This window comes from Hippopotamus amphibius, chromosome 5 (assembly GCF_030028045.1).
Source record: "Hippopotamus amphibius kiboko isolate mHipAmp2 chromosome 5, mHipAmp2.hap2, whole genome shotgun sequence".
NCBI classification, from domain to species: Eukaryota; Metazoa; Chordata; class Mammalia; order Artiodactyla; family Hippopotamidae; genus Hippopotamus; species Hippopotamus amphibius.
The window spans coordinates 52,797,188-52,814,176 of NC_080190.1; the positions used below are offsets into that span (position 1 = coordinate 52,797,188).

Genomic DNA, 16,989 nt, shown 5'->3' on the forward strand with positions numbered 1-16,989 from the left:
TCTTCTTGAACATATGGTGTATATTTATAATATTTACAATATCTGTTTTAATGTCCCGTTCTACTAATTCTACCATCTGCATTATTTCTGGGCCTGTTTCTATTGATTGATTTTTCTCCTCATTATGGGTTGTATTTTCCTATTTCTTTGCATGCCTAGTAATTTCTGATTAGATGCCAGACATGGTAAATTTTGCATCGTTGGTAGCTTGAATCCTTTTTATTCCTTTAAATACTTCTCCCCCTCCACCCCATCCCAACAGGAGTAGGTTGGGTTACTTTGGAACATTTTGATTTTTCAAGACTTGCTTTGAAGCTTTGTTAAGCAGGACAAAACCAGTCCTTAGTCTGTTGCCATCTGACCCATTTTTGAGGATTGTTAAACCTGATCCTTTCAGGTGGTCCTTTCCCTGGTAGTTTCCTTATGCACATATGCTAATCAGTACTCAGCTAAAAACTCAAAGGGAACTTCCTACACATTTCTAGAGGACTTTTTCTTTGTAGCTCTCTATTCTCTGGAATTCTGCTTCCTTGTCCTTCTCAACCCCCAAACTCTCTCTTCCACTCATGGAGACCATTAGGCTCTGCCTAGGTTTTCCTTTCCTCTGCAGTAAACTGGATAGTCTATTGGAGCAATAAACTCAGGATTACTTCTTTTATTTATTTTTTCTTGAGTGTCACTATTCGCCTATGCCTGTTGTCCCATGTCTGAGAACTATCATTTCGTATGTTTTGTTTGTTTTTTAGTCATTTAAGGTGAGAAGTAAGCTCAACCTGTATTGATCCATCATGGTCAACATCTACACACTTAACTGCCATGATGTATATCTCTAGTCTTCTGAATTTTTATTCTCAGATTTTTACACTTGGGTCTACACAGTTGGATCCAGTTTAGATGTAAGGGCTTTGATATGTTAAATACAGGCCTATAAACTTCAGAACCATTCATTTCAGGGCTCTGGGCCATGCACTTTTATTTTCAAATCATCTTTGGAATTTGTTTTTGGTAATATTTCTGGATTTTAATTATAAATGCAATTAAAAATTATAATTTTCTGTCAGCTCCTTAGGGATAAAAAAAACCATGAGGTGTTAATGTGAAACATAAGGTCTCATTTTCCTAGTGGTAGGGATAGTTGTGCACAAATAAAAGCATATTTAAATATTCTCCTGAGACAAACAAATAGGTATTGCAAACAAAATAATTAAAGTGGGTTGTAGCAAGCAAGCAAATGAATGCTGTGAAAGATCAGCTGCTATTATACTTATTTTTTTCTTTTTGAACATCTGCCTGGGGAGTAAGCTGCAAATTGAAGCCTCAACCAGCTTTGAAAACTTTAACAACAGAATGAAAAGCATTGGCTTTGTGTTATAGAGATAGTTACTTAGGTCAGAGCTGTAAAAGTTAAAATTTTGAGGTTCACATTTTTTTATGTGGAGTTTTGAAAAACTCCTTCTTTCCATCCCTCCCTTTCTCTCTCTTCCTCCCTCCCTTTCTTCTCTCTCTTCCTCCTTCATTCTTTCCTCATTCCTTTCCTTCCTTCCTTCATAAGTATTTGCCAGGCCTGGTGCTTAGCACTAGGAAGGCAGCGGAATATGAGAGATCTACGCCCTGTCCTGGAGGAGCAAAGTCTGGTTCCAACGCCAGCATACATGCAGTGAGAGACTAACACCTGCAGTTTCCTCCAGTGCAGGGAACACTGAGAATTCATAGTGTCCCAGATCTGAATCAGAGTTGTGGGTATACCATAAAGGACCAGAGGATCTGAATAAATGGAATTTCCTTATGTAGCTCTTGAGATCCCCTTTCTGGGTAAATTCAGTTCTGCTCTGCTAGGGGCATAGGATTGCATGAAGGGCCACTTCTCTGCCTGTGACTGCAGAGTCCTGTTATGTGGAGAATTTCTGCTCAGACTCTGCCCTGAGTTGTTGAACTGGGCAGACTGTGATTTGCCCTGCCCTCCAAATGGCAGACCAAGCTATTTTTAGCCTGTCCCCATAGTTATTTTTGTGCTTTTAATGCCCAAGTCCAGACCTATAGAAATATACATTGCAGGTCCAACTTAGAGCATATTTCAAGAATATCATATCTGAAAAAGAGCAGGTAAGATTAGCAAATGCCGAACCACTTCTGGGAATTGTTTTGACTAACCTTAGATGTTCTAAGTCCACTGGAATTAAGGGAAACTGTATGAGCAGCGACGGGTGACATAGGGCTGTGAGAATTAGAACTTGCAAGGTTGGAGGAAGCAGGAAGGCTGAAGAAGATGGAGGGAAAGGATGGGGGAAGCATGAAGGGGGAGGGAAGGGAGAGGGAGAGACAGGGGAGACAGTGGAAATAGGAGAGGAGAAGGTGAAAATCAGAGAAGGAAAGAGAGAAGAGGAGCAAAAGCGTCGATGAATCTCACCCGACAACCCACTCAAGCCTGTCCATCATCCATAAATAACCAGCCAGTTAGAGGAGCTTTAGGGACTGTCCCCAGGAAATGCTGGGGACATGTGTGTGTCCCCTGGCTCATTGGAAGGCAGATATCCACCTTATGCCTGTGGCCAAATATAATAGAATAAAATAGAATGAAATGTGATGAAATAAAAACTCAATTAAATGAAATAGAATAAAAGAGCCACTAAAAATGCAAAACTCTGGGGAAATGTAACCTTCTCAGGCAAGAAGGAAGATTCTCCTGGTAAACCAGCAGGCCTGGGGACGGTTTCCCAGAACTGCATAGAGAGCCTGAGGGAACATCCGTCTAGCCCTCTGGCCACAGACAGTTGCAGGTCTTTAGGGAACAAGTTCAGCTGCTTATTGCTGGCTGGTCTGACTGAACCACTCATGGGAATGGGCTGTGATGGAGGAGGTGAGGTGGGGGAAAGCACTGTCACCTGTACCCCTGGGCAACCCGAGTATAAAGGGGAAGGAAAGGTGTGGGCTTGTGATCAGAAACTATTTGTGCCATTTATAAAAATAAAAGAAGCCATACAAATTCTCAATCAATGGGACATTTTAAAGAAAATGATGGAATGGTTGAGTCCAGGGAGTCAGGTATATGCTGGGATCTCTTGGAGATAAGGAGCAGAAAAGAGCTCAAAGCGAATTGGGGTGGTCAGCTATGGGCACCCGTAGGGGTGTGGAGGAGGCTGCAGGAGCAGTGGGGTGACAGGAAGGGCAGGAAAAGGGCTGCTCTGGCTTGCCTGGAGGCCAGGCTGAGGCAGGTCTTCTGCTGGTGTTCTAAGGTTGTAGAAAGAGCTTTAGCTTTTGAGTTAAAAGGATAAGGGGTACTCGCTGCAAAGCTTTGTGCTAGACATGTTGGATCCTGTTGAATTAAAGTGACTGCATTAAGTCAAAAACCCTGGGAAGTACTGTTATCGCATGTACCGATGACACTCAAAGAAATTAAGTACCTTGTCCAAGTTACAAAGCCAGAAAGAGGAGAAGCCACGAATGGAACCCAAACCCATCTGATTCCAGGTCCTACAGCCTCTTCACTTCACTGTATAATATCTTAGACGAGTGCTTCTCAGACATAACATGCCTATGAATCACCTGGGGATGGTGTCAAAACGCACATTCTGGTTACATAGGTCTGGGTGGAGTCTGAGAGTCTGCATTTCTAACAAGCTGGCAGTGATGCTGATTCTTCTGGTCCATAGGCCACACTTTGAGGAGCAAAGGGGATCCTCTCCAGCAATTTTATATAGCCTATGTAAAATAGGAAGACATGCATACCCCATGAGTCCTTAGGGGATGAATGATGAGACAGTGTATGTCTCTGGTCAAAACAACCTCTCAGAAGGTGTCCTCCTTCTACTGCCCTCTGTCCTGGAAGTGAAACCCACACAAGCTTTGGCAGCTTCCTCCCCCTCCCACCCTCTCTTCCTCACTAGGATGTCTTTGTCTCCTTGGAGCCTTAGCTTGCGGTGCCTTACGCGCTCCATAGGAACATGCATACAGCAGGCATTCCGAAAAGCCTGTTGACTTCACTGGGAGTAATTCTTTCATCATAACTTTATTGAATCCTCCTTCTATTTTCTCAGCTTCTCTCAAGTCAGCTTTGTCTGTGAAGTTTCTCTACGATCATCAACTTTAAATTACTGACACCATCTTTTTTATGAGGAAAATAAACTTTATTATTTTTCCAGAGATGGAATAATGCTGGTATCACACAGATGTTTGATAGATCTAGGTCTTTCTAAGGAATAAAAGGAAATGACTAATAATGTGATTGCACAGCCCTATATAAGTTTAGAGCTCTAAATAAATATTTAATAATAGTTTCCCCTGATATCAGAAGATTTGGAAATTTTACTGAAGTCTTAAAGGTCAGACAAAACTTATTTGTGTATGAGGTTTGCATCTCGTTTGCCAACGTGTATATTTAGAAAAAGGAGATCCCTATCATCTTAATTGCTATTTTGAAGATTTCTCCTCATTACAAAAATTTATCCTCTTTGCGACTCAGAGTAAGACTTCTGTAGTTATTCTCCCTCTGTTTTAAATAAAATATTTCTAAGACATTTAAAAGATACAGAGCACGATATAAAAAACACCTACATGTCCCCCATTCAAATTTTGCCATATTTGAGATAGCAATTTTTAAGAAATTGACCATTTCAGATATGTTTGGAATCTGTTCTGTACCCACTTACCGATCCCATTAAATTCTGTACCAGTCACATTGCTGTTGACTATAAATTACAGAAAAATCTGAATCTAATTTCCTTAAATGGACCGAGATTTTATTATCTCACCTTAAGAGAAGGCTCAGAGATAGGTCATGAGGTTACAGGGCAGAGTGATTCAGAGGCTGAGTCGTATCCTCAGGACCCCTGTTTGGTCTGCTGTCCTCTGTGTTCTGGCCCTGCCCTCATGTGGCATCTCCGCATAATTCAAACCTCCAGAGGCAGAAAGGTGCAGTCTCTTCTTGGTCTTCTTAGAATTGATCAAACCTCCTTAGAATCTCTCAAGGAGAACCCCCCTCACATCTCAACAATCAGAAATGGAATCATATACCCTTCCCTAAAACTGCGTGAAGTGGTAGGACCACCCAGGTTGGCTCAGACCAAGCAGGATGTACCTCTGGTTCTGGGCGCAGGGGTCACCCCCACTTGGAATCCTGTGGTGGTGGGAAGGGCACCTGTTCACACGAGGGCTGTGTCGGCACAGAAGAGGGGCGAGATGATCAGGGAGGCAACAGATCGGTTTCGTCCCCAGTGGCAACAACTCTCCTGAAGTCAGTGCGTGTCCTTCCCAGTTACGTGTGTATTGTCCTAGTACATATATTTCTACTGTTTGACACATCATTCATTCTGGAACTTGCTCTTCATTGTCTTCTTTATTTCTCTGTTTTCCTTAACTCTATTATCGACATCTGTACAGGTTATAATGTAGTACTGAGATTTATTCAGTCATTTTTATAGCTGCATAGTATCTCTCCATATAAATTCCATTGCCTCTTTGATTCTATTTTTGTTGCCATCGTTGTTGATTTTACATCAGAGGCCTGAATGCAAGTGAAGAAGAAACAGCTAAGTCTGACAGATACTGAAACTCCTGTGTCTCCAAAGTATTCTGTTGATGTTGTCATCATTGTTTATATTCTCACAGTTGGTAGCAGGGAAGACTTTAAAAACCCTTACTAGCTTCCATATCAGTTGTTTATCACCTTTTTGGAATCAAAGGCTTCTTTGGAAATCTGTGGGCTTTTCTCTACAGGAAAATGCACACATATTTGTATACTTTTCATTTGAGCGGAAGGATGAGCCCCCCTGAAGCCAGCCAGAAACCCTGGCTGAAGACACACGTTGTCTCTGAATGGAGAGAATCAGATCCCATTCTGTTCCTTTCTGTGCTCTTTAAGAAGGATAATTTTGTTTTTGATCAGTGAATTAAGTATGTCCTGTCTGGGAGGATGTGAGGGTTGGATTTTCTTTAGAGTTCTTCTAACTTTTCTTTAGTTTTAACTCTTTATAAGTAGAGGTTTCCTAATAATTTAATTGAGCCAAAATAAAGATTGCCTAAGCTTCTGTGTGTATTTTCAGTACAAAATTAGAGACAGTGAATATTTTTATTATTCAGTGCATGATGCAAGTCTCACATTTTACTGTTTTCATAGAAATCTTTCTTCAGGTATGCTACAAGACACCTGTGTGCTACAAGAGTCTTTTTTCCTCTGATGACTGGCAAGAAGGATGTAATGTTACTGTGAACTTCCTCTCTGTTTTCTTCTGTACTTGTTTTAGTTGTTACAATATTTTTGTTACCAAACTGCATACAATTCTTCCATTGAAAAAGGAGCTACTTCCAGCAATAGTTTGCTGTCTCTCTATTCTAATTCCACAATCAATATGTGCTTCATTTCCTACATTTTACCGTCTCTAAAGATGATCCATTTGAAACCTCTCTAGCCCAAGCCACCATCATCTCTCACAAAGATACTCTCTTGAGTGAGCAGTATTGAGAAAGGATTTATAATGGAACCTTCTAGATTGCAGGAGAGGAAGGTAGCAGAGAAATTCGGGGAAGGGGGTATTTCTGGAGTAACAGAAAAAAAAATAAGGTGGAACCTGCAGAATATTTACCTTCTTCCACGTATAACAGTGAGATGATTCAAGAATACAACTGGGATTTAACCCAATGCTTCTCTTGGGCCCCTCAGAAATAGGCCTCTTTCTAATATTAATGACAGTGAACTTAGGAAAAGGCAGGCAAAGGAAGCAAGTGTAAATTGTAGCATAAGAACTGAGATTTAGTGACTCACACAGCCAAGACACATAGAGAGGGATTTGGGAGATAGGTACATGTCCCAAGAAAAAGGTAGGGTCATGCCTTAAAGAATTAAACTTCTATGTACAAGGTTGAGTAGTATGTCTTTATAGAAGAATAATTAGCTTGAATGATACTCCCAAAAGGAAAAGAACTATAAAAGGTGGATGTAATGTGTTTTAAAAATAGTTTAATATAGATCACTGAACAGTCAAGAGTAATGTCCACAAGAGCCAAATATAAAGTGAAAATGGAAACTCAGGGAAATAGTTGAGCTTCAGATTAGGTTTTGCCTTAAATCTATTGGTCACGCTGTGGAGCCTTTATTGTTCTGGCTGTGTGGGACATAGAACCCGTGAGGTCCAGTGTAAGGACCAAGCACATGGGAGATTTCTGCCTGAAGCTGGAAACTTACACCTTCAGCGTAAGGGCTGATGAGAAACAAACCCACTGTGCAAAAGGGAGCAGGAGGGGAAGTTTTCTGTCTTGACTTGGAGTTGCCTGGAGGAGGGATATTTTCTTGAGAAGCGATAACTTTCATGTAGGCTTGAGATCCAAGTCATACCACCTACGGTGCGTAACAAGGCACAAAGGAGAATCCCATGTTAAATTCTGTGGTTACAGATTGGGAATGCTCCTAGGTGGTAGAAGCAAGCATATATAGTCTCCAAAGTAATGCCAACTGCATCAAACTTCAGAGAATTCATAAGGAAGGTCTAGGAAAAGAAGATTGTATGTGACAAAGAAAGAAAAAGAAAGACAGAGAGAGAGTGGGAGAGAGAAAGAAGGAGAGAGAAAAGAAGGAAGGAAAGAAGGGAGGAAGGAAAAAGGGAAGGAGGGAGGGAGAGGAGGAGAGAAGGAAAGAAAAGCTATCATGGGTGAAACCCAGAAAAAAAAGGGACAGCTTCATCAGATCTGAAGTGACTTTAGATATTAGAGTTATCTGACAGAATAGTAAGTAAGCACACTTAGATATGTTTCAAAAGTGAAGAGATGCTGGAAAATAATGAGCAAAGAATAAAATACATTTCAATAAGAAGTAGAATTAAGAAAGAAACAAACGGAGCTTCAGAAGATTAAAAACCTAATAATTGAAGCTAAAAATAAACATCAAAGTGGACACAAATAGAGAAAGAATTAGTGAAGGGAAAAATATGAAGAGATTGTTTGGGATGTAGCCCAGAGAAACAAAAGATGTGGAAAATATGAAAAAGAGGTTAATAAACATAAAAGATAGAATAAGATTTAACATACTGTTGATTGGATTTCTAGAAGGAAATAAGACATAACAGGGGAAAAATAATATTAAAGGATATTATGATTTAGACTTCTCTAGAATTAGTGTAAGAAACTAAACCCCAGATCTAGGAAGCCTAAGGATCAGGAGCAGAATAAAAATAAAAAAATCCACATCTCAGTGTGTGACTGAAGAACACCAGAGACTAAAAAACATCTGAAGAGCAGGCAGAGAGAAAACATAGGTTGTCTTCAAAGGAATGACAGTTAAACTGACTCCTAATAACTGGAGGTTGTGGGCTGAATAATTGTCCACAAAGATATCCAGCGCCCAGTCCCTGGAAACTGTACGTGTTACCTTATATGGCAGAGAGATTTTGCAGCATGATTAACAGTCTTGAAATGGGGAGATTACCTTGGATTATCCAAGTGTACCCTAAATGCAACCCCAGGTGTCCTTATAAAAGGGAGGCAAAGGGATAGTTAACTATACAGAAGAAGAGAAGGCAGTATGATCAGGGAGGAAGAGATTGGAGTGATGTGGATACAAGCCAGAAAATGCTGGCCACCACGGACACTGGAAGAGACAAGGAACAGATTCTCCTCTAGAGCCTCTGGAAGGAGTACATCCCTGCCAACATTCTGATATCAGCTGAGTAAGACTGATTTTTGGATTTCTGGTTGGTGAAACAGTGACAGAATAAAATTTTGTTGTTCCAAGCCACTGTTTGTGATAATTTGTTATTGCAACCATAGGAAACTAATACACTGGATGAAAATGGAAGCAAGAATACAGTGTAATAAGTTAGATTCAGCCACAAATTTAGTTTTAGAGGCACTGTCACAGTGTCATATGGCATCAACCACTGGTTGGCAGAAGTCCAATTCCAAATCCGCAAGTTTTATGTACTTTCTTGAGCCCCGTCAATCATATTTCTAGGGAAAAATAAAGTGTTTTGTACTTTACCATTAAAAAAAAAAGAATACAGTGTAACATTATCTTCACTGTGCTATGAAAAAAGTGTTCAACTTAGAATTTTCTATTTCAAGAATGAGATAAAAACAAAGATATTTTCCAATAAACAAAAACTAAATTTATCACTAACAAGCCCATACTACAGGAAATTCTAAATGATATACTTCAGGGGGAGAAAAATAGATCTCAGATGGAAGGTTTGAGGTCCACAGAAGTATGTTTAACAAATATATTGATAAATATTGGTTAAATAGATAAATATTAACAGCGTAAGACAATGGAAATTATATGTAATAAGAGGACACAAAGAATTAAAATACTAGATATCGTTATTACATTAGTTGAAATAATGGTGATTAGAAATAAAGATTGAAGAAGAGAGTAAAAAAATATGGATTAATTTTACACTTTTATGCATATTAAAATATCTATATCCAATGAAAGAATAATGGATAATATAACTTCTAAAAGAGGGTAAAAAAAATGAAAATAGGAAAAAATCATTCCAAGAGGAAGCTAAAAAGAAGGAAGAAAAAAGAAATAGTAAAATATGTAATGTAAATAATATGATAAAATCAATCGATATATGTATGTAATCATAGTCCAATATAAATGGATTAAGATTTCTACTAAAATGTCTAGGATGGGTATAAAAAATTTGAATATATTTTGCTTACAGGAGTCCCAAGTAAAATGTGAGAGGGGAAGATTGACAGCAAAGAAATGGAAAAAGAGCAGGCAGATATTAACCAAAATAAAACTGGTGTAGATTGTTAATATCAGTAGACTATAAGGCAAGATGAATTACTAGAAATAAAGAGGATATCTAAATAATGATAAAAGGTTCAGCTGAGCAAGGGGTTATAATTCTAAACTTATATGTAACTAATACAAGACTCAGAATATGGTTTTTGAAACTATAGGCTAAATATAAAGAGAAATAGAAAAATTCCTCATCTAATGGACCTAAAAATAGACCACTGAAATCAACAACAACTGGACAGTGAACACACATGAAACATTCATGCAAACTGTCACAAAGTTAGGCTCAGGAAATTTTAAAGGATTTGTATCACACAATCCACATTCTTGGGTTATAGTGTATTTAAGTTAGAAATCAATATGAAGATTAGTAAAAAAAAAAAAAATAACCTCGTGTGGAAAATTTTGAAAAAAATCTCTAGTAAACTACTCATGGGTCAAAAATAAAAAAGGAAGTTTAGAAATAATGATGCAATTATATGTGATAACTTGTGGGACACAACCAAAGCAATGTTTGGGTGTAGGTATGTAGTCTCAAATACTTCGTTAGGAAAGACAAAAGGTATAAGAGTCATCAGCTGAGCTTCATATGAAAAAAATTTGAAAGATAACCACTTAAGAAATCCAAAGAAAATAGAAAAGTAAAAATAATAAAGATAAGAGTAGACATTAATGAAATAAAAAACCAACACATAAAAGAGTATCATTTAAGCCAAAGCTTATTCTTGAAAGGGAATTTATAAAATACACCAACTTCTAGGATCAAAGTAAGAGAGAAGACAAAAATACAGATTATTAGAAGTGGATGATGGGGACTTCCCAGGTGGTGCAGTGGTTAAGAATCTGCCTGCCAATGCAGGAGATACGGATGCAATCCCTGGTACAGGAAGATTCCACATGCTGCGGAGCAACCAAGCCAGTGTGCCACAACTACTGAAGTCCGTGCATCTAGAGCCAGTGCTCCACAACAAGAGAAGCCACCACAATGAGAAGCCTGTGCACCTCAACGAAGAGTATCCCCCACTAACCACAACTAGAGAAAGCCTGCATACAGCAACCAAGACCCAACGCAGCCAAAAATTAAATAAATAAATAAATTTAAAAAGAAGAAATGGATGAGGGCGCACAATTTTAGATGCGTTGGAGAGAATAGAAGAAGTAGAGCGACATTGTGAACAACTTATGCCAATCGATTGGAAAATTTGGACAACATGGATGAATTTTTAGAAGAAAAAAGTGACATAGGGCAATGAAGGAAAAACAAGCAAAATTCCTTTAAAAATAAGGAAACTTAATTAGTAATAAAAATCTTTCTACAAAGAAAACACCAGGTTAGATGAATTTATAGGCTAGTTCTACCTAACATTCTAGAAGCTGGAGAAGATATTTGCAGCATGTGACAAAAACTTAATATCCAGAACTTTAAAAAAAAAAGTCCCACAAATCAATATGCAAGATATCCAACCCAATGGAAATTGGACAAAAACACAAACAGAAGAAAGGAAACACAAATGATTCATGAATGTATGAAAGATACTTAACTCTATTAAGAATTAGGGAAGTGGAAATTAAAGTCCAGTGATGTACCAATTTATTCTCACCAGACTGTCAAATATTAGGAAGTATAGGATATCAGGAGCTGTCAAGGATGCAGAACAACAGGAACTGTCTTCACCACATGTGATTATAAGTGAATACAAATCACTTTGGAAATTTGGTATTACCTAGTAAATTTGAGCATATTCATATTCTCCTATGGAGGAATTCTAATTCTAGGTATATAGAGAAATTCTTAAAGGTGTGTACCAAGACACAGAGGCAAGAGAAATGTACATAGATTTGTTCCTAATGGCAAAGAAGCAAAAACATTCAAATGGTAATCACAATAGGGTGAATACATTGTGGCAGAATCACACAATGCAGTAGTACAGCTGTGAAAATGAATAAGCCAGAGCTGCATCCATCACTGTGAACAGATCACAAAAACTTAATGTTAAACCCAGTGGGTTTTAGACACTGGTGAGTACTGCAATTATCTGGAGAGCCAATGGAGAATACAGGAGTCTTGCTTATTGAAATGGGGCAGGACTGGACCTCTAATTTTGTCAATTCCTCAGGTGATCCTGATCCAAACAGAGTTTGAGAACCACTGTGTTAAAACGCAGATGTAAGCGGCATGCAGACTGTTTAGCTGACACAAAGATAAACAAAACATACGAGACTAAGATATATATTATGTAGGTTACATACATAAGTTATAGCATGACAAAGGCAGCTCCTGGTGGGGAGGAAGTTGTAAGCATTTGGGGAGGAGTATTTAACCAAGATGCAGGTTATATTTTATTTCTTGATGGAAAGTACACTGAAATCATTTTATTATTCTTATTTTATGTAGTATTTGTGCATTCAGATATATTTCACAAGGCAAACTTAAAAAGTAATAAAATAAGCAAGATTTGTTTTGAGCCTGTGCCCTTCAGCACTTCAGTGAATGTCTGGGTATGATGTGCTACTGTTTCACTGCTGCCTTGCTGACTTTGGTGGGGTCAGTGGAGGTCACATAGTATACGCATATTGTCTTGTTTCTTCTGTTCATCAGCAGCAATGCCTGGAAGGAATTTTCAACTGGGACAAAGCGAAAGTTTGTTCTCCAAGTGGTTTGTATAAATTGGCTGCTTGGATGTCCCTCTGCACCCTTAGGAAGGCCCAGAGTTTGGTCCTCTTTGCAGTGGTCCAGTGGCTGACCTGGCGTGCATCCTGGGGATAGTGCCTGACAGCAGGGAGCAAGGTGTAAGCAGATACCTGTGTGTAGCTCAATGGTACTGAAGGGATCTGGTGGGGTCAACAAGCTAGGAGAGGGCCTGGCATGGAGATGCTTGAACTGACTGATGATGCAGGCTTGGAAATCTCCAAAGGGAAGGATACATTCCTGGGAAAAGAAGTGACCCTTTTCATTGCCCCCAAGGGACTCAGGGTCGTTTCTTTTGTGAATTCTTAGAATCTGATTGCAGCTGTCTCTGTACTGGACACTAAGGATAGGCCCAAAAGTGTGGGGAGGTGGGTAGGAGTGCTTTGGCAGACAAGAGTATGTGCTTTGACCCAGGGTGAGTGGGTAAGAACTGGGCCATGGGAGATGGGAGATCTGCAGAAATCCAGTGGATGCTTATTGTGAGGAAGGCATATAGCAACTAATGGGTTGGAGGAAGCTGTACCAAGTTCTCATCTCTGTCCTGGGTAGGCAGAATTGAAAAGGAAGGGTTTGGAGATCAGGGCTACTTGGGGCCAGGACTCAGCCCCCTTGATTAGGTCCTGGCTGCCCTGGCTTCCTTAACCACTCACCCCACGTGTGGCTGCATGTTGCCAGGGAAGGTGAGGTTTACATTTACCAGAAAAGCACTGTGTTTCCCCATCAGTCAGACCCCCTACAATTTTCAGCGTTCTTCTTAGGGTGCAGTAGGGAGGGTTCAATGCCACTGACTCTCCCATTGGAAAGTTGAGGGTGCAGGAGGGGTTTAATAAAAGAGCTTCTATGGTGGCCTCTGCCATCAAGAATAAGTGAGAAAAACAAAAGATGTGTAACATATCCAGTTCCTTTCTGAGGTGTGCTGGCTTTGATGAATGCCCTTAAGCATAATTCAAATTACATTCTTCATGACCTCAGGATTTTTCTAGGCTTAAAAAAAAATCCCCCTCACCACCCGCGAAAACCTTTATATTCCTTCTCCAAGTAAAGCTGACCACTCTATTCATTGCTTTTTCTTACAGTTCTACTTACTATTAGGTCAGAATGTGGTTCCTCTCATCTTACTATCCTATGCTGGGTTAATGTGTCCATTAGCAGGGCAGCTAAGAGCAGAACACAAACGTCCAGGCTCAGCTACATTCTCCGCTTCAGTTCCTGAAGCCCAACTGGGTCTTGGGCACGTCTCACTTGGTGGTTCTGAGATATGAACATTTTGCAGTTTCCTCACCGAATTGCAAGTTCCTCACCAAATTGATTGTCACTTTGTCCCAATCCAACAAGAGCATTGTCCCTTAAACAGACTTTTGCCTGAAATACAAAGTTTCAGTGGTTTAAAACCAGATTCAATATGTAATAGCATTTGAATTCTTTTGAACTGCCTGCAGTTCTGCAAACTTGGGAACTATTGATGATTCTAAAAGGATACAACTCTTAATTTCTTTCTCCCAGATGTAGCATATGGTTACAACTGACCAGTCTACACACGCACATCGAGTACCTAGGACAGTTCCTGAAATACTTTGTTTACCCTTATACCCTTAAACATGTTATGTTCTTATTTAAGTGATTTTGAAACCCCTGATCACTCATTTCTAACCTCATTAGCTCCATGAATACCATCTGTATACCATCTTATTGTCTCAAAGCTAGACTGTGTCATTTGCAAGGAGGAAGACTTAAGACCCATTTTAAAATATAGTTATTCAGTTAAAATCTTGACTTGCAACCAACACTGATGAAGTCACTTCTTAGAACCAGCAAACCAGAGCTTTCTTAACCTGACTGTCTCCCACCACTAAAACCCTTGTTAAACGCCTATTTCTTGTAGTTACAGTGTTGATCTCAGACATGGAGCTGTTTTTTCCTGTCTAATCCTCTCTCCATACAGCAGCCATAGATTTTTCAAAATGTAAATCTAATTGTGGCTTGTTGGTGCCTAAAATCTTTCAAGGGATTCTCATCATCTCTAGTGTGGATGTTTAGCAGGATGTACTGAACCCCACACCTGCATCTGGCCCAGGACACAGATCCCATGATGCCTTTGACCATCCCTCCCTCCTGCCAGTGGCCCTACCCCTGCTCAGGTTGGAGGGGCACCCCGCTACCTATACCAGGAAGAGGATGTCACTGCGTGCCACCCGCTGCCCCCATCTTTAGGAGCACCAACAGCTCTGCACTGCCCCTCCCTCTCCCCCATTACCTGCAAGTTCATCCTTCAGGTTCAGCTTCAGCGCTAATTCCTCACAGAAGCCTCCTCCTGGAAAGAGCTCCCCTTGGCCTGCTCCTTTTGTTATTTCTATGCATGAGAGGGCTCATTTTAAATAGGATAATAATAGGTGCCAAGACCAGCTCGGCGACTCGAGGTGAGTGACGGGTGCCGCAAGCTTGAAGAAGACACAGACACAGACTGAAGAGAAAAGTGGGACTGGGGGGCTCAAGACCTCTCCAATCAAGAGCCCTGCTGACTCATCCCAGGTTGCTTTTATTGAGTTCGTGGGCTAACATTCTCAGGTTACACTCATAAACAATCAAAGGCCTCACATGACTGAGGCAATTATCTTTGTTTACTTCCTGAGTCTGAGTTGAGCAGGTGTGGATCTGAGCTGGGGGTGGAGAGCAAAACAGCCCTGGGGGCAGGAGACCTCTCTCAGATATTGGGGGTCTGTGCCCCACCCGTGTTGGCCCCTCTGCGACTGTGCCTGTCTTAGGTTGTTCCTCCCTTGAGGAATCTTACCCGTCTCTGGCTAACCAGTCATCCTCCAGGGCCAAACACGGTGATATAAGGAAGGTTCTATGCACCACCCCTGTTGGCCTCTCTGTGGCTGTGCCTGTCTTAGGTTGTTCCTCCTCTGAGGAATCTTACCCGTCTTTGGCTAACCAGCCATCCTTCAGGACCAAACAGGGCGATATTAGTCTCCACGGCCCGCACCCTCAGCTCCTCCACTGCTCAAGCAGGACATTCTGAATCCCATCGCTCGGCCCACATACTTCAACATTTTCAATGTTTCAAAAAGGTTCCCGAATGTCTTCCCACATCTCCCCCTTTTTGTTTTCGTAGGAGAAGATAAGCCTGTAGGAGAAGATAAGCCTATTGGAGTTATTTCTTTTTCCGTCAATCCTTGGAGCGTTCCTCCTGTGCACCTGAGAACTAAACATAGGATAATTAAAAGACAACAAAAAGTATCAAAATGCTTAGGAGACTGCTATTCATGCCTTTTATCCAATCCAATGGATGCAATGCTTTTAATCCATCAGCTATACTTTGTAAAGTAGCAAATTTGGTGTAGAGACTGCAAAAATCATATTGCATGCCAGTTATTTTAGTTTGTAATTGTTGTATGTCCAGTGTGAGACCATCCGCTCCATATCCCAGCAGATGTGTCACTGGCATCATGGCCATTCCAGATTCGTAATGTTCTTAAACTTAAGGGAAGTTTCCATATTTCTGTTTGAGCTCTGCCATTCTCTAATTGAGGCCAAGGAAGTATTAATCCAATCCTAAGCCATAAGATGGGATAGGGCGAGTGCATGGCAATATTGGTATATGCCATCACAACCTTTTATAGGGATTGCAGGAGGAGTTTTTTTGGTGTAAACCATCAGAGACTGCATACCCCTTAAGGGACCAGTTTCATACTGTTCCATAGGAACCATTAAGTAGTACCACACCCTCCGTCCCACGGCAAACATCCCAAAGAATCTGATCTTGTCTGTCAGCCCATATCCGTTTTATTTTACACAAAGGTCTATCAGGTATAGCATAATTAGTAAACTTAGTCTCCAAAGCTCAAACCTGAAAACAAATGTACAAAGTTTATCTCCGGAGATTCTATATCCCATTCAAGATGGCGTTTCTTTGGAACGCTCATGATATGGCTTAATTCTCCGAGATGGAATCCACACAGGTTCCAGGCCTTGTCCTGGTGACACACAAGCAAACCCTCTTCCCCATGTGATTAACCTTCCTGATGACCAGATATTAGTCAATGGGTCCTGCCACCATATCAGCGGCTGTGCATCATTAAAGTGAGTCACATTCTTAGATGAGGCTCGAAAATGCCTCTCAGCTGCTGTATCCGTAGCCTGTGCAGATACATTCAAAAAATTAATAGTAAGTAAGGCTTTATTTAAAATTGTTTGTTGCCCTTGGGTGATTCCCCCTTTTTGTTTTTGGAGCATGTTTTTAAGTAGTTGGTTTGCTCTTTCAACTATTGCTTGTCCCTGGGGGTTGTAAGGAAGTCCTGTAGAATGTGATATAGACCACATATTATAGAAGCATCTGGTATAGGATCAGATTTTGTTATTCGAGGTAGAATCCATTGAGTTCTCTTAAGAAACTGCAAAATGGGATTTTTCGGATAGTGATTATCAATTTTCCCAATATAATCAGCAAAGGCAATTTGCCAACTTATACAATTTTGGAAACAAACCTGAATTTCTTTAGTAGTTAAATTAATAATTATATGTGAAGGGTCAGTTCCAATTAAATGCTTACTTCGAGTTCTTCCCT

At 40.2% G+C, this 16,989-nt stretch overlaps 1 protein-coding gene across 2 annotated transcripts in view; it reads left to right on the forward strand.

The window, feature by feature from the left end:
* GRID1 (glutamate ionotropic receptor delta type subunit 1) overlaps window positions 1–16,989 on the forward strand; it is a 655,245-nt gene that overhangs the window by 414,841 nt on the left and 223,415 nt on the right. The gene's annotated exons all lie outside the window — the stretch shown is intronic.